General features: G+C 44.1%; 1 protein-coding gene across 1 annotated transcript in view; it reads right to left on the reverse strand.

The window, feature by feature from the left end:
* The window catches only part of LOC311132620 (disintegrin and metalloproteinase domain-containing protein 33-like), a 96,098-nt gene that overhangs the window by 38,402 nt on the left and 38,674 nt on the right, over nucleotides 1-19,022 (reverse strand). The window lies entirely within an intron of this gene.

A 19,022-nucleotide genomic window follows, 5' to 3' on the forward strand; every position in this document is an offset into this window, starting at 1 on the left:
GATACAGAGAGAGAGAGAGAGATACAGAGAGAGAGAGAGAGAGAGAGAGAGTTAGTGACAGCGGTGTAGCATCACATAAACAGTCCTATTCAACTTCCACTCCATATGTGGAACATTTCAGCTATAGACATTCAGAGAACATGGCCATGAGATTAGATGACAATGACGATAGTATCTGTTCACTCCTCCCCAGAGCTCTATTTGAGTCCTCCCAATCCTACACGAGGCAGAAAAAGTTTAGCTCTGATTAAAGGTTTCCCAAGGTCTTCATGTGTTTGCTTTCAAAGTTCCAAATGCCACCCAGCTCCAATGATCATCACAACCTCCTTTTCTTGCCTAGGCCTCCTTTTGAAGTAAGGCCATTCTATCGTCTATCTGCTATCACCAAAGTTTGATTCAGGAAGAAAATAAATTATCAGCATAATCTTCAAGAGGAAGAGAGAAAAAGAGAGCGAGAGAGAGAGAGAGAGAGAGAGAGAGAGAGTGAGTGAGGGGGAGAGAGCGAGAGAGAGACAGAGAGTGAGAGATAGAGAGAGAGTGAGGGGGAGAGAGCGAGAGAGAGACAGAGAGAGAGGGAAAGAGAGAGAGATATATACAGCGAGGCTGATCTTAATCATTCCATCAGAATCTTATCCCCTGATATCCAGCTGTCAATCTTGCTTCTGAAAAGTCTGGAAGAAAACTTTTCACAACTGTAGGTATATATATTGTTTTTAACAGACAAAGAAAAGAAGAGAGTTTATCATTCCATCATTCCATTGCTTCGAAAGAAAGGTCAACCCACAACAAAGGTGCATGGATCTGTTTGGGTCCACTGGAGAGATCGCTGACATTTGCCATGTTTCGCCACAAAATATCAAGGTGTCAAATGCCAGGATGTCCCAGCACAAATGCCTTGTGTATTGATAGTGCTGTAGACTTCCAGAGTCCCAGATCTGTTTAGACACGTCTTGCCAACTGAATATCATTTGGCATGACAATGACCTAGAGGTTGTCAAGACAGCGCAACAGATCTGGGACTCAGGCTAAGAGTCCTTGTTTTTTGGCAGTGTATGGGCCAAGTAACAGTGAAACAATGCCACCTCCTCGCTCCTCGCACAAGGACGTGCAAGCCGATACAGGCGTCATGAAAAAGATGATCGCAATCTCCATCTTATCCTGGGGGTTGTATTATTCATCAGCGAGACTTTGGTTCCTAATTAAACATCATCTAGCTTTCTTTCCTTTTTTACTCCCCCTTTTCTCTCCCTCTCTTTTACAATGGCATAGTTTGATCCTCAATAAAGAAAGAAGAGATGGTTTTACAGTCCGTAGTCCGCAGTCCGTAGTCCGTAGTCCGTAGTTCGCTCAAGTTAATTCTCCAGATGCGGCAGGCTACTGATAACGCGTTGATATCCTGTGGGCGGTTTTGCTGTGGTTTATATCCAGATGGGGGAAGACGTCAATTCAACATCTATTCCACGTTGGTTCAATGTAATTTCATTGAAATGACGTGGAAATAATGTTGATTCAACCAGTGTGCGCCGAGTGGGTACTTTCCCCTATGTCAACCATTAAAGGCTATCAAAGAGAGAGCGAGAGAGAGAGAGAGAGATGAAGAGAAACAGATAGGATATATATATATATAGAGAGAGAGAGAGAGATGGAAATACCAGGGAAATATCAGACGTGGCGTGGCAGACATAGGAAGGCTTGACATGACATTTCTAACAGACAACCTGAACAGAAAGAAGATTAGAGTAAATAACATTAGCTGACTATCTGATTTGTGACCTTTTAGAATGGGTCAATGGAACACAACACAGCGTTAACGTTTAATCTACGTTTTGAAATGTTGACATTGAATAGAATACAGCTTCTGTTACTTCGACAAACTCGTATTTTGATGAGGTTTGGTCTGAGAACTCAGTGGGGAGGAAGACACTGACATTCTGTGGGAGTGAGGAAAAATAGTTTGTCTTTTTTGTCCTGTGATGTGACTAGACTAGAAATCATAAATAATTTCTAGGATTATCCTTTTTGTGAAATCTAGGTGCTGGAACAATTGACTTCTTGTCATTTGTGTGAGAGAGAGAGGTGAACAGGAATGGGCCTTTCCCAAACTGCATGGTGGGGTGTCGAATTATGTTTTAGTTTTTTGGCTTGCCACTGTCTTCAATCCAAAACAGGTCCTCAGGAAAAAGCCAAGCACTCGTTTTTTTGGAGACACTCGTAGAGTAAATGGGAAACTGGGGCATAAGAGAGAGAAGATTTGATTTCCAACAGCGCTGGTCAAGAAAACCCAACCCTGTGCTGTGAGTGAGTTACCACCTTTTCAGGCTCAGGGAAAGATACGCAAATAAGCTACAGGAGAAGAAGAGGCACATCTCTCTCCATACCCTCATTATACCCTAATTACACTGTTAAGAACAGGAAAAACCTTGCAGAACCATCAGTAAACTCTGTTGCTTGTTTCAGGAAGCCACGGACGAGCATCAAAAGCTAAAAAAAAAACGTTCATTGGAGGATCAAAGAGTTTGTGGAACGTAGCGAAAATCTCCCATTATTTTCTCGGCATAACTATATGTGTGCGTATTCACCAGATCTGCCTCTCCCTAAAGCCCCTTGTTGCTAACTGGGCACATTTCATTGAACGAGACTTCTCTCTCTTAGTTGTTGATGCTCCTTAACAAATATAGTGGCTGGAACATGTCCTTTGTAACCACTGTGTGGAATAATAATAATAATAATAATAATAATAATAATAATATTATAATATTATAATAATAATAATAATAATAATAATAATAACAATAATAATATTATAATATTATAATAATAATAATATATGGTGTTATAACTACGAGGATCGGTGCCGGCAGTGTGGGGCTCGAATTAGAAGACGAATTCTATGAAGTAAAAGTAACGAGTGTTTCGGAGAGAAAAATTAATAGTTTGAAAGAAAGAGACAAGAGAGAGAGAGAGAGAGAGAGAGCAAGCCAGCTTTGGTGGGCTGATATAATTTGCTTTAATGAGCGGGACTAGGGTGTGCTGCTGGATGTGTCTGTGTGTGTGTGTGTGTGTCTGTGTGTGTGTGTGTGTGTGTGTGTGTGTGTGTGTGTGTGTGTGTGTGTGTGTGTGTGCGTGTGTGTGTGTGACCGCCTGTGTGAGTGTGTGCCTCTGTGTGATCTCCCTTGGTTACTGATGGTTAGTCCAGCTGCTGGGGGGATTCTGACGGAGAGAGAGAGAGAGAGAAGAGAGAGAAGAGAGGGAGATCAGAGGGAGACATGGGAGCAGAGAGGAGAGCAGGGCCCCTGGCTGTCAGCGGTAATTCAGAAGTCGGGGGGGGGGGGGGGGGGGGGGGACGGACGGACGGACATTGTTTATGAGATGTCATGTGGTGTCAAAGCACTCTGATGGGAGAATCACAGGTGGAGGTGGCATGGCACAAATAGTGTGCAGGTCACACCACACTATCATACTGCTAGTGTGGTGAGGGGTTTCTAAGTCACTTTCAGACAGACAGTCACACACAATGTCGCAGTTCATATTGAGGACTTAGGAGACGTTCAGAAGCTACAGGAAAGGGTGTGACACCACGATTAGGTGAACCCAACTGTCGTCAACAGTCAACAGGGTGTACAAAACTCATCATTCAACAAACCTTGTATTTATGTGGTGAGGAGTTTTGGTATTATTAGCAGACAGACAGACTAAGCTTTAAGAGACGTTCCAAACGGTCGAACCCAACAACAGATTCATTTCATGTATTTTATGTGGTGAGGAGTTTTGGTATTATTCCCAAGCAGACCACAATTCAACAAACGAAAAGGTGAACCCGAAGCCCAGCGGTCAAACCGTCAACAACATTATGTGAATATGACTCCTCGTTAGCAGAGATATTGTATCACCCGCTGGCTGAACAGCAGAATTATTAGAGAATTCATGAGTTATTGAAAATATTTCCCATTCAGCGCTGAAAACAGAAATAATTCAAGAGGGGGAGCTGAGCTAACAATGTGACAGTGTCTTCGACTTAGTGCCCCCCTGACTATCACATGCACACAATTAACAGATGAGGAGTGCTCGAGGCATGAACGCTCGCTCAAACCACTGCCTATGGAGGAACAAAACACATCCATATTGATTTGGAGGCTCTAAGAATATCTGTTTCCAAAGAAATGTTTGTGCAAGATTAAAAAAGAGATTTAAATGAGAGATTTGATGAGATTTGAATGAGATTTGAAAACATGTCTTTACAGCTCTTTTTCCGTTTTCATAAAAAGAAAATATGCCAAGAGGAAACGAGGAAACCACATTTGCACAGTATGTGGGTGGGGGGGGGGGGGGGGGGGGGGTTGACAGTTGTGACCTCAAATCACCCTTGAAGTTTGAAAACCAACAGATAGCACTGATAGGTTCATTCAAGTTACCGTTACATACATCTACCTAGCAACTCGCATAATCTTGGTCTCCAATCTGATTTAGAGGTAGGCGCAGTGTTCTTAGTGTTCAAGATTAGACGACAAATGTTTTTCAGAGCAAAACCCACTTTGTTTTGCAGGAAAACGCTTTGTAGTAAATGTTCGGTTGGGGCGTGGATCTATAACCACAGCCTTGAGGGTGAGGTTCAAGTTTTTCTTTCTGAGAAAATGCAATGTGGTTGAAAGTGTACCCTACCCCCTCAACTGCCAAAATTACAGGGTAGTTATGAGGTACTAAGAAATGGTAATATGTTCTTTCAAGTAAGGACCTAAAAGTACACCTCGTTCACAGATCATTTTGTAAAGTAAATATAAGGTAATTACTTTATGAAATAAGCCCTGCAAAACAGAACATTACAACGACTAATTATTGAGTATATAACTGTGACTACCTGGAAGTAAATCAATGACCTTGTAATAAATTGTCTGCACACACACCACACGTCCTCATTCACCAGCGCTGCAGTTTCTGGAGGGAGACTGAAGGAGCTGAATCTGGTTACACTCTCCCTGTTTTTCTGTTGGTGTTCCTAGCTGTTTCCTGTTGGTGTTCCTAGCTGTTTTCCTGTTGGTGTTCCTAGCTGTTTTTCTGTTGGTGTTCCTAGCTGTTTTCCTGTTGGTGTTCCTAGCTGTTTTCCTGTTGGTGTTCCTAGCTGTTTTTCCTGTTGGTGTTCCTAGCTGTTTTCCTGTTGGTGTTCCTAGCTGTTTTCCTGTTGGTGTTCCTAGCTGTTTTCCTGTTGGTGTTCCTAGCTGTTTTCCTGTTGGTGTTCCTAGCTGTTTTTCCTGTTGGTGTTCCTAGCTGTTTTTCCTGTTGGTGTTCCTATCTGTTTTCCTGTTGGGTGTTCCTAGCTGTTTTCCTGTTGGTGTTCCTAGCTGTTTTCCTGTTGGTGTTCCTAGCTGTTTTCCTGTTGGTGTTCCTAGCTGTTTTCCTGTTGGTGTTCCTAGCTGTTTTTCCTGTTGGTGTTCCTAGCTGTTTTCCTGTTGGTGTTCCTAGCTGTTTTCCTGTTGGTGTTCCTAGCTGTTTTCCTGTTGGTGTTCCTAGCTGTTTTTCCTGTTGGTGTTCCTAGCTGTTTTCCTGTTGGTGTTCCTAGCTGTTTTTCCTGTTGGTGTTCCTAGCTGTTTTCCTGTTGGTGTTCCTAGCTGTTTTTCCTGTTGGTGTTCCTAGCTGTTTTCCTGTTGGTGTTCCTAGCTGTTTTTCCTGTTGGTGTTCCTAGCTGTTTTCCTGTTGGTGTTCTAGCTGTTTTCCTGTTGGTGTTCCTAGCTGTTTTTTCCTGTTGGTGTTCCTAGCTGTTTTTCCTGTTGGTGTTCCTAGCTGTTTTCCTGTTGGTGTTCCTAGCTGTTTTTCCTGTTGGTGTTCCTAGCTGTTTTCCTGTTGGTGTTCCTAGCTGTTTTCCTGTTGGTGTTCCTAGCTGTTTTTCTGTTGGTGTTCCTAGCTGTTTTTCTGTTGGTGTTCCTAGCTGTTTTCCTGTTGGTGTTCCTAGCTGTTTTCCTGTTGGTGTTCCTAGCTTTTTCTTCTTCTTTCTTTTGGGAAGTCTTCCTCCTGCACTTTTCTGTGTGTCAGCAGTTTGGAAACACCTTGAGTCCCGATGATAGTTGACATGATTTCACAGAGTCTTGGACTAGGAGGTTCAGGCTGTGGAAAATATTCTGTTTGTTAGAGAGAATTGTCAGGGTGGTTGGTTTCTTAGGTTAGGAGTTAAGGTTTAGAACAGGGTTAAAAGTTAAGGTTTAGAACAGGGTTAAAATCTAAGGTTTATGATAGGGTTAAAATCTAAGGTTTAGGACAGGGTTAAAAGTTAAGGTTTAAGGTAAGGACATAAAGGTCTCCATCACTCTTTCGGTCTATCGCCCTCTCTCTTCCTCCTTCGCCCTCACACAGCACACATACAAAGGAGAGGAAATGATCATGTCCTAATGTCCTCTTTTTGGCTGTAACCAAAGACAATAAACAATACATCTGTCTGTCTCTCTTGAGGATGAACCAAAGCCAGAGTCAGACACAGAGGTGAGAGAGAGGGTGAGAGATAGGTTGAGAGAGAGGGTGAGAGAGAGGTTGAGAGAGAGGGTGAGAGAGAGGGTGAGAGAGAGGGTGAGCGAGAGAGGGTGAGAGAGAGGTTGAGAGAGAGGGTGAGAGAGAGGTTGAGAGAGAGGTTGAGCGAGAGAGGTTGAGAGAGAGTGTGAGAGAGAGTGTGAGAGAGAGTGTGAGAGAGAGTGTGAGAGAGAGGGTGACCCATTACCTTACTGACGGAACAATACACACACACACACACACACATAGCACGCACTGCACGCACACACACTGCACACACACACGTACACACACATACACCGCACGCACTGCACGCACACACACTGCACACACACACACGTACACACACACACACCGCATGCACTGAACACACACACACACACACACACACACACACACACACACACACCACACGCACTGCACGCACGCACACACACACACACACACACACACACACGTACACACACTGCACGTACGCACACACACACATGTCTCTCTCTCTCTCTCTCTCTCTCGTCTCTCTCTCTCTCTCGGCTCTCTCTCTCTCTCTCTCTCTCTCTCACTCTCACACACACCATTTAACTACTACCATCTGCGGGCAATCATCTCGCTCAACCCTCTCAAACTTGGCCCTGAAATGAACCTCTTCAACCCTTCTCTCCCTCTCCCCACTCCTACCTCTCACCCCCCACACCCCAACCTCCTCCCTCCCCCTTCTGCCCCAGACAGACCAGGAAGCCAGGGCTATATATACCCGCGTCCAGTGACCAAACACAGGTCTTATTCATTTCAGTTCAGTTCCTCCTCCTGCTGTTGTTCAGGCAGTGACCCCCGATGTAAAAACAATCAACACACCCCTGATACGGACCACAACACCTGCAGGCCTTTATTTGGACCGATACACATCTGTGACATCTGTGGGAGGCATACAGCCTGGTCTCAGATCTGTTTTCCAATTGGCCTAACAATGACCATAGGATCTAGCAAGGCAGCACAAACAGATCTGGGACCAGACTTGGAAGCCTGCTGGTCTTGTCATTCAGGGCTCCCTTGAAAAAGAGACGTTGGTCTCAATGGGACTAAATAAAGGTTAAATAAATCAAACACATGGCCACCATTTTGTCCTCTATTTTCAAGGGGGGGGGGAGAGAAATACCCGTAAACCATTACACTACTGGTCGGGGGACATAAAAATACATGAAGCTTATTGAAAGATCAATGGATTCCAGATATATTTTAAAGAAAATGTATTTTGCCTAAATGGAATAAAATACATACCATGGTGTGGGTCAAAAGCAGCGTTACATAAATACATTTCAAAAATGGCTACTAAAAAAACCTACAATTGAAAATGCATACGGGCGAATCGTGTGTAAGACGCACGCACACACACACACACACACACACACACACACACCACACACACACACACACACACACACACACACACACACAACACACACACACACACACACACACACACACACACACACACACACACACACACACACACACACACACACAGATGTTGTGCAACGACCACTGAAAGGAGACATTCATCACTCCGCCAAATAGTGGTCAGGCAGCATTCCAATTCTGGAACATCGGTGATAAGGCAACCAAACAAATGACGGAGGACTAGCTAATGCCGTTTCCAATGGTTACATTAGAACACTATGAGGACCATCCACAGATGTGCTTGGCTAAGTGAATGTGTGTGTACAAGGGGGGTTAGGGGAGGATGGAAGATGGAATAGCCTTTAGAAAACATCACCAACAGGCAGAGCGACGCTACAACTAACGTAATTACGTCTGTCCTGTTCCCTTCCCAGTCAGTCCACCAGAACAGGGGCATCTGGAGTCTGGGGATTCACATAAAGGGTCTGAGACCGGCAGACTACTCACATAGGTAACAGAATATCATTATACTGCACTTTTCAGAAATCATGGTAGATTTCAGCCTGAACTTGGTAGATTTCAGCCTGAACTTGGTAGATTTCAGCCAGATCATGTAGATTTCAGCCAGAACATGGTAGATTTCAGCCAGATCATGGTAGATTTCAGCCAGCTCATGGTAGATTTCAGACAGCTCATGGTAAATTTCAGCCCAGAACTTGGGATTTCTTCTCAAAGTATATCAGTGCACAAACTGTAGTTTCCATAGTAACTTGTGTCTGTGCGTGTGTATGTGTGTGTGTGGTCATATCTCATACCTCCCAGACTAAGGAAGGACCTTGACACTAATTTGCCAGTGTGTATGTCCACAACCCGCCACCCTATGTCTAACAGTCCCCAAGGTCTGTTGCTGTCTAGGGGTCAATATTAGGTGTTAGACTCAGTATCTGCAGTGAATATGATCATTAGGCTAACGGAAGATAACAGTGACGTTGCCTTACAGTAAATCCCAGCCTCCACTTCTAACAAGCTCTGCAACACATCTAAATGTTAGGAAATCCTCGTCTGGAAATAGGATTTTGTTTGACATTGGATTGTGATGAATCTTGTGTTTCATTCAGCCTTGAAATAGAAAATAGCAAAGGTATTGCTGTGATCCATCACGGCTCGGGCCTCAGGCTCTAGCCTCTGGTCGTTAAGGTAGCAAGGCTGAGCTTTGTCAGACGGACCAGGCTGCTGTGTTCTCAGGAAGGGGCCTTTGGGGAGAGGACAGGGACCTGTCATCGGACAGACGCAAGTGTGTGTGTGTGTGTCCTTGCGTGTGTGTGTGTGTGTGAGAGAGAGAGAGACAGGAAATGTGGAACACAGAGCAGTGATTTCAGAAGGAGTCTGGGATTCTCCCCTGTTTAGACATGACTTCCTTACACACATCAGATATTTTATAGCTGCAAGTCTACAAGGCCAGACTCCCATCACTCAAACACTACCACCTGTTTGGTGTTCTGTCTCTCACATATCCACTCTCTCTCTCTCTCTCTCTCTCTCTCTCTCTCTCTCTCTCTTTCTCTCTCTCTCTCTCTCTCTCTCTCTCTCTCTCTCTCTCTCTCTCTCTCTCTCTCTCTCTCTCTCTCTCTCTCTCTCTCTCTCTCTCTCTCTCTCTCTCTCTCTCTCTCTCTCTCTCTCTCTCTCTCTCTCTCTCTCTCTCTCTCTCTCTCTCTCTCTCACATACCCACTCTATCTCTCTCACTCAATTCAATTTCAATCCAATTTAAGGGCTTTATTGGCATGGGAAACGCATGTTAACATTGCCAAAGCAAGTGAAGTAGATAATAAACAAAAGTGAAATAAACAATACAAATTAACAGTAAACATTACACTCAAAAGTTCCAAAAGAATAAAGACATTTCAAATGTCATATTATGTGCAACTAGTTAAAGTACAAAAGGGAAAATAAATAAACGTTAATATGGTTTGTATTTCAATGGTGTTTGTTCTTCACTGGTTGCCCTTTTCTTGTGGCAACAGGTCACAAATCTTGCTGCTGTGATGGCACACTGTGGTTTTTCACCCAATAGATATGGGAGTTTATCAAAATTGGGTTTGTTTTCGAATTCTTTGTGGATCTGTGTAATCTGAGGGAAATATGTGTTTCTAATACGGTCATACATTTGGCAGGAGTTTAGGAAGTGCAGCTCAGTTTCCACCTCATTTTGTGGGCAGTGTGCACATAGCCTGTCTTCTCTTGAGAGCCAGGTCTGCCTACGGCGGCCTTTCTCAATAGCAAGGCTATGCTCACTGAGTCTGTACATAGTCAAAGCTTTCCTTAAGTTTGGGTCAGTCACAGTGGTCAGGTATTCTGCCACTGTGTACTCTCTGTTTATGGCCAAATAGCATTCTAGTTATCGTTTTGTTTTCTCATAGTTTGGTTGGGTCTAAATGTGTTGTTGTCCTGGGGCTCTGTGGGGTCTGTTTGTGAACAGAGCTCCAGGACCAGCTTGCTTAGGGGACTCTTCTCCAGGTTCATCTCTCTGTAGGTGATGGCTTTGTTATGGAAGGTTTGGGAATCGCTTCCATTTAAGTGGTTATAGAATTTAACTGCTTTTTTCTGGATTTTGATAATTAGCGGGTAACGGCCTAATTCTGCTCTGCATGCATTATTTGGTGTTTTACGTTGTACACAGGGGATGTTTTTGCAGTCTCAATTTGGTGTTTGTCCCATTTTGTGAATTCTTGGTTGGTGAGCGGATCCCAGACCTTACAACCATAAAGGCAATGGGTTCTATAACTGATTCAAGTATTATTGGCCAGATCTAATTGATATGTCGAATGTTATGTTCCTTTTGATGGCGTAGAAGGCCCTTCTTGCTTTGCCTCTCAGATCGTTCACAGCTTTGTGGAAGTTACCTGTGGCGCTGATGTTTAGGCCGAGGTATGTATATTTTTTTGTGTGCTCTAGGCAATGGTGTCTAGATGGAATTTGTATTTGTGGTCCAGGCAACTGGATCTTTTTTGGAAGACCATTCATTTTTGTCTTACTGAGATTTACTGTCAGGGCCCAGGTCTGACAGAATCTGTGCAGAAGATCTAGGTGCTGCTGTAGGCCCTCCTTGGTTGGTGACAGAAGCACCAGATCATCATCAAACAGTAGACATTTTACTTAAGATTCTAGTAGGGTGAGGCCGGGTGCTGCAGACTGTTCTAGTGCCCTCTCCAATTCGTTGATATACAATGCCTTCGGAAAGTATTCAGACCCCTTGACTTTTTCCACATTTTGTTAGGTTACAGGCTTACTCTAAAATTGATAAAACAATTTTTTCCCATCAACAACCTACAAACAAAACCCCATAATGACAAAGCAAAAAACGGTTTTTAGAAATTGTTGCTAATTTATTACAGAAATATTACATTTACATAAGTATTCAGACCCTCTACTCAGTACTTTGTTGAAGCACCTTTGGCAGCGATTACAGCCTCGAGTCTTCTTGGGTATGACACCACAAGCTTGGCACACTTGTATTTGGGGAGTTAGTCCCATTCTTCTCTGCAGATCCTCTCAAGCTCTATCAGGATGGATGGGGAGCGTTGCTGCACAGCTATTTTCAGGTCTCTCCAGAGATATTCGATCGGAGTCCGGGCTCTGGCTGGGCCAAGCAAGGACATTCAGGGACTTGTCCCGAACCCACTCCTGCATTGTTTTGGCTGTGCTTAGGGTCGTTGTCCTGTGGGAAGGTGAACCTTCGCCCCCAGTCTGAGGTTCTAAGCACTCTGGAGCAGGTTTTCATCAAGTATCTCTCTGTACTTTGTTCCGTTCATCTTTCCCTCGATCCTGACTAGTCTCCAAGTCAATGCCGCTGAAAAACATCCCCACAGCATGATTCTGCCACCACCACACTTCACCGTAGGGATGGTGCCAGGTTTCCTCCAGACGTGACGCTTGGCATTCAGGCCAAAGAGTTCAGTCTTGGTTTCATCAGACCAGAGAACCTTGTTTCTCATGGTCTGAGAGTCTTTAGGTGCCTTTTGGCAAACTCCAAGCGGGCTGTCATGTGCCTTTTACTGAGGAGTGGCTTCCATCTGGCCACTCTACCATAAAGGCCTGATTGGTGGAGTGCTGCAGAGATTGTTGTCCTTCTGGAAGGTTCTCCCATCTCCACAGAGGAACTCTGGAGCTCTGTCAGAGTGACTATCAGGTTCTTGGTCACCTTCCTGAACAAGGCCCTTCTCCCCAGATTGTTCAGTTTGGCCGGGCGGCCAGCTATAGGAAGAGTGTTGGTGGTTCCAAACTTCTTCCATTTAAGAATGATGGAGGCCACTGTGTTCTTGGGGACCTTCAATGCTGCAGATATTTTTTGGTACCCTTCCCCAGATCTGTGCCTCGACACAATCCTGTCTCGGAGCTCTACGGACAATTCCTTCGACCTCATGGCTTGGTTTCTGCTCTTACATGCACTGTCAACTGTGGGACCTTATATAAACAGGTGTGTGCTTTTCCAAATGATGTCCAATCAATTGAATTTACCACAGGTCGACTATAATCAAGTTGTAGAAACATATCAAGGATGATCAATGGAAACAGGATGCACCTGAGCTCAATTCCGAGTCTCATAGCAAAGGGTCTGAATACTTACACTACCGTTCAAAAGTTTGGTTTCCAGCTACAATAGCCATTTACAACATTAACAAAGTCTACACTGTATTTCTGATCAATTTGATGTTATTTTAATGGACAAAAAACTTGCTTTTCTTTCGAAAACAAGGCCATTTCTAAGTGACCCGGCTGATTTTTAATGGAGTATCTACAGAGGCCCATTATCAGCAACCATCAGTCCTGTGTTCCAATGGCACGTTGTGTTTGCTAATTCAAGTTTATCATTTTAAAAGGCTAATTGATCATTAGAAAACCCTTTTGCAATTATGTTAGCACAGCTGAAAACTGCTGTGCTGATTAAAGAAGCGATAAAACTGGCCTTCTTGAGACTAGTTGAGTATCTGGAGCATCAGCAATTGTGGGTTCGATTACAGGCTCAAAATGGCCAGAAACAAATAACTTTATTCTGAAACTCGTCAGTCTATTCTTGTTCTGAGAAATGAAGGCTATTCCATGCGAGAAATTGCCAAGAAACGGAAGATCTCGTACAACGCTGTGTACTACTCCCTTCACAGAACAGCGTAAACTGGCTCTAACCAGAATAGAAAGAGGAGTGGGAGGCCCCGGTGCACAACTAAGCAAGAGGACAAATACATTAGAGTGTCTAGTTTGAGAAACAGACGCCTCACAGGTCCTCAACTGACAGCTTCATTAAATAGTACCCGCAAAACACCAGTCTCAACGTCAACAGTGAAGAGGTGACTCCGGGATGCTGACCTTCTAGGCAGAGTTGCAAAGAAAAAACCATATCTCAGACTGCCCATCTTAATATTTTCTTTTTATTGGCCAGTCTGAGATATGGCTTTTTCTAGATAAGGGAGTTTATCAAAATTGGGTTTGTTTTCGAATTCTTTGTGGATCTGTGTATTTTGAGGGAAATATGTGTCTCTAATATGGTCATACATTTGGCAGGAGGTTAGGAAGTGCAGCTCAGTTTTCACCATATTTTGTGGGCAGTGTGCACATAGCCTGTCTTCTCTTGCCTACGGCAGCCTTTCTCAATAGCAAGGCTATGCTCACTGAGTCTGTACATAGTCAAAGCTTTCCTTAAGTTTGGGTCAGTCACAGTGGTCAGGTATTCTGCCACTGTGTACTCTCTGTTTAGGGCCAAATAACATTCTAGTTGGCTCTGTTTTTTTGTTAACTCTTTCCAATGTGTCAAGTAATTCTCTTTTTGTTTTCTCATGATTTGGTTGGGTCTAATTATGTTGCTATCCTGGGTCTCTGTGGGATCTGTTTGTGTTTGTGAACAGAACCCCAGGACCAGCTTGCTTAGGGGACTCTTCTCCAGGTTAATCTCTCTGTAGGTGATGGCTTTGTTATGGAAGATTTAGGAATTGCTTCCTTTCCTTCTCTATCTCTCTCTCTCTCTCTCTCTCTCTCTCTCTCTCTCTCTCTCTCTCTCTCTCTCTCTCTCTCTCTCTCTCTCTCTCTCTCTCTCTCCTCTCCTCTCCTCTCCTCTCCTCTCCTCACTGTCTGTGGTAGCCTCGGCAGGGACAGCTCTCCTTTATGAAGAAACACATTCTGTGGTAGCTTCGGCTTACCTCCGCAGGGAGAGCTCTCCTTCATGAAGAACAGCGCCAGTCTGTGGTAGCTTACCTCAGCAGGGAGAGCTCTCCTTCATGAAGAACAGCGCCAGTCTGTGGTAGCTTACCTCCGCAGGGAGAGGCGTGGCTCCAGTAGCCACTAATTTGCTCCGCTGCTCTGTCGTTCGCTACAGACTTTAGTCTGAGACTGCAGTCATTGAAGTCGTTTGTGGTGACGAGGGGCACGAGGGGTGTTGTACAAAACAAAGTAATCAGCGATTGGATCATCTATAACCAATCAAAGCCAATGACTAATTTTCAAACCACCGCTTTACCCACGTGTGTTCTGGCTCTGGCCCAACACATCGGTTTCTAGACCAATCAGACGGCCCCGAATGTGTTTGCATTCGGTGAAGGGTCGGTGAGGTACTCAGACCCAGACTCATTACAGAGAAGAAACTAAAGTCCATAGCTGGTTTGGCCAGAGCAATGAGTCTGGTTTGTCCAGAGCAAGGAGTCTGGTTTGTCCAGAGCAAGGAGTCTGGTTTGTCCAGAGCAAGGAGTCTGGTTAGCCAGGCTTTGGCTCCAGCTCAAACTGCCCGTCTTCCTTAACGCCGTAGCGCCGACATCCTCCGTGGATTATAGCAGATTACCAGAACAAAGCCCATTATCGATTTTAATCACAATTCAAATCAGCCACTACAGCCAAGGGGCTACAGCCCAGATCAAACAAACTAATTCCAGGAGGAAATCGATCCGCCTCACAGATAATGAAAAGGCAATGGGTTTCTTAAAACTTATTTTTTGAAGTAGAACTCTCTCAGAGGATTTAAATCCTTATTAACACCTTGGCAGGTACATATAAATATAACCCACCTATTGAATTGAATGGGAATTTCCATTCTAGGAATTCCATTTCTATGCTTAGGTCCATCAGGTAATCGGTCCTGCTCCTCTCAACATATTTGCGAGGATCTTCTCATTATTATTCATGATGATGAATTGCATGTATGTTTTCCATTATTAACATAGAGCTATACATATCGTCCCCTGGGGATAGAGAATGTAATCAAGGCATAAAGCACTCCATTATCATAAATTGAGAGCTTACACTTAATCTAACCGGCAACAGAAATGTAAAATTAATGCATGTCTTTAAAAAGATCCATTGCTGTAATTGTTGCTGTGTACTTTTGTGTGTGCACTTTTGTGTGTGTACTTTGTGTGTGTACTTTGTGTGTGTACTTTGTGTGTGTGTATGTGTGTGTGTGCATCTGTGTGCCTGCAAGAAAGAGATATACAGAGGCAGAGATAGAGACGTACCGAGAGGAGCCAATCCAAATTCACTGAAGGATGTGTCCAATTATTTTGATCACATTAACATTTAATATCTGATGATTACTCCATTGATACGCTTTTAATAATGCAGTACATTTCTACCATTCGTTCTCTCAGCCAGGAAAACTACACTCTCCCTTTCTGAGACTCAAACATAAACACACGTCTGGACCTTTACGACACAGACACGGACAGACACACACACACACACACACTCACACTCACACTCACACACACACAGAAAAGTCATTCCGCGCAGTAAGATACTCTTCCCTGACCTTTGACCCTCAGTGGGCTGGTGGGCACTGGGGTCAAACCTCGCTAATCCCTCTTCAGATGGCTGTCCAAAAACAACCCACTACACTCTCTCTCTCTCTCTCTCTCTCTCTCTCCTCTCCTCTCCTCTCCTCTCCTCTCCTCTCCTCTACAATATACGGAGGTTTAGCTGACATGGGTTAGTCATGAGGAACAGCAGTTTAGCTGACCTGGGGTAACCAGCAAAGGAATCCTAGTGAATGCCAAGTTAATTACTGTACACGTCTGTCAGGCTTGCAGGGTCTTACGTCATCTGGCATTCTATGTAGCAACGCTAGGGTTGTGGGTTCGATTCCCACGGGGGGGGGGGGGGGGGGTGTATCCACTCACTAACTGTAAGTCGCTCTGGATAAGAGCGTCTGCTAAATGACTAAAATGTTAAATGTAACAGTCCCATGCTCTCGTCATCTTCTGGTATCTATTGTCAGGATCTGAAGTTTGAGTCAAAGAGCATTACACCATAAAAATCAACCCTCCCCTCACAGGTCCTCTTCCAGCCAGACCCATCTGGGAAGGGCGGTCCATTAATAAAAAAAGAGCCAGTAAATGTTTCCCAGTTTCTCCTGGCTGACAGCCTGGGTTCCCCCGGGCCCTCTCCAGTTTCTCTGGAACTCCTCTCTCCTTCTCTCTGAACTACATTCTGCGGACCAGACAAAACTTCTGGACCAGAGGCTCACACAGGGTTAAAATAAACCCAGACGCTGCCAAGTAACATCTTGTGTGTCTCTGAAATACAGACGGTTGACTCTCTGCCCCAGTCTCACGCTGTGCAAATGGACGACCCTCACCATCTCTCTGTGGCTTGTCTTCTCGTTGGGCGCTGGCTCACTGTCTGTCTGTCTGTCTGTCTGTCTGTCTGTCTGTCTGTCTGTCTGTCTGTCTGTCTGTCTGTCTGTCTGTCTGTCTGTCTGTCTGTCTGTCTGTCTGTGTCAGCTTTACTACTATACAGTCTGTCTGTCTGTCAATTACTGTCTGCCTTATACTCACTTAGTTTTTTAAGTAACTCAAACCATATTTGAGCTTCCATGCTGCTACCTGTTCAAATTGTACTGTGTCGCTTCAACTTGCCTCTCTGACTCGACATCAAAACGTGTTGCTTTGTCTCAACAAAACGTGTTGCTTTGTCTCAACAAAACGTGTTGCTTTGTCTCAACAAAACGTGTTGCTTTGTCTCATCAAAACGTGTTGCTTTGTCTCAACAAAACGTGTTGCTTTGTCTCAACAAAACGTGTTGCTTTGTCTCAACAAAACGTGTTGCTTTGTCTCATCAAAACGTGTTGCTTTGTTTCAACAAAACTTGTTGCTTTGTCTCAACAAAACGTGTTGCTTTGTCTCAACAAAACGTGTTGCTTTGTCTCATCAAAACGTGTTGCTTTGTCTCAACAAAACGTGTTGCTTTGTCTCATCAAAACGTGTTGCTTTGTTTCAACAAAACGTGTTGCTTTGTCTCAACAAAACGTGTTGCTTTGTCTCAACAAAACGTGTTGCTTTGTCTCATCAAAACGTGTTGCTTTGTCTCAACAAAACGTGTTGCTTTGTCTCATCAAAACGTGTTGCTTTGTCTCAACAAAACGTGTTGCTTTGTCTCAACAAAACGTGTTGCTTTGTCTCAACAAAACGTGTTGCTTTGTCTCAACAAAACGTGTTGCTTTGTCTCATTAAAACGTGTTGCTTTGTCTCAACAAAACGTGTTGCTTCGTCTCAACAAAACGTGTTGCTTTGTCTCAACAAAACGTGTTGCTTTGTCTCATCAAAACGTGTTGCTTTGTCTCAACAAAACGTGTTGCTTTGTCTCATCAAAACGTGTTGCTTTGTCTCAACAAAACGTGTTGCTTTGTCTCAACAAAACGTGTTGCTTTGTCTCAACAAAACGTGTTGCTTTGTCTCAACAAAACGTGTTGCTTTGTCTCATCAAAACGTGTTGCTTTGTCTCATGAAAACGTGTTGCTTTGTCTCTAAATGTGTAAACAGTAACTAAAGCTTATTCACTTCCTCCTCAGGTTCTCTCAATCAATCTTTCCTAACATCTCATCCCTTCACTCCGCGGGAGAGCTTGAGAGCATTACAAGTGATTGTTTACCTTGTAAGTCACGGCACGTTTCCAGCGAGAAACCGGTCTTGATGTTAACCTCTATGGCCTTGAACAAGTCTCTAACAACTCCTATAGTGCTGACTGCTCATTCTGATTAGCTTGGGTTCTATTTACCTTCTCTCTATCTATTGTTCTAGTGGTTCAGTTGTCAGTTTCCAGGTCATTTACAACTCGTGTTTTCAGTTGTAAATTCGTTGGCACATGAGTAAAATCCCAACAAATATGGTAGTCCATTTTCAGAACAGTAGATCTTAGCAGAACCGTAACTCTTAGCAGAACCGTAGCTCGTAGCAGAACCGTAGCTCGTAGCAGAACCGTAGCTCTTAGCAGAACCGTAGCTCGTAGCAGAACCGTAGCTCGTAGCAGAACCATAGCTCGTAGCAGAACCGTAGCTCGTAGCAGAACCGTAGCTCTTAGCAGAACCGCAGCTCTGTTCATGCAGTGGGTGAACAGTAACTGCAGGGTTCAAACACAAACACAACAGTACAAAATGAAAACCACCCAATTTTGCTTTGATTATCTACCAGCTATTTTTTCAATCTCCATGGTTCAAGTACATGACAAAAGGTGTCCGCCCAGAATAACTATATCCCATATAAAATCCTTCCCATGGAAATCACTTAAGCTCCATAACCATCAGAAATGTTTCGTCTTCTCATACAATATTGGATGTCTCTCATTATATCCCTTCAATCTTTAATAACCTGTTTTAGGAGAGGTTGAGAAGACACACACGGCAGCGAGAGTGTGAGGAAGCCTTGAGACCTGGTGATGTAGAATGGGGCTAAGTCCCCTGAGGAAAAGAAAGACGCTATGGATTGAAGGCCAGTAAAAAGAGAAAAAGACTGTTATATGGCTTGAGACACCTCTCTCTCTCTCTCTCTCTCTCTCGCTCTCTCCCGCTCTCTCCCTCTCTCTTTCTCTCTCTCGCTGTCTCCCTCTCTCTCTCTCTTACTCTCTCTCTCTCTTACTCTCTCTCTCTCTCTCTCTCTCTCTCTCTCTCTCTCTCTCTCTCTTCTCTCTCTCTCTCTCTCTCTCTCTCTCTCTCTCTCTCGCTGTCTCCCTCTCTCTTACTCTCTCTTACTCTCTCTTACTCTCTCTTACTCTCTCTTACTCTCTCTTACTCTCTCTCTCTCTCTCTTACTCTCTCTCTCTTTCTCTCTCTCCCTCTCTCTCTCTCTCTCTCGTTGGAGTGCATGCTGGGAGTGAGTCGTGA

The sequence above is a fragment of the Coregonus lavaretus genome, assembly GCF_964263955.1.
Source record: "Coregonus lavaretus genome assembly, chromosome: 7".
In the NCBI taxonomy this organism is placed as follows: domain Eukaryota; kingdom Metazoa; phylum Chordata; class Actinopteri; order Salmoniformes; family Salmonidae; genus Coregonus; species Coregonus lavaretus.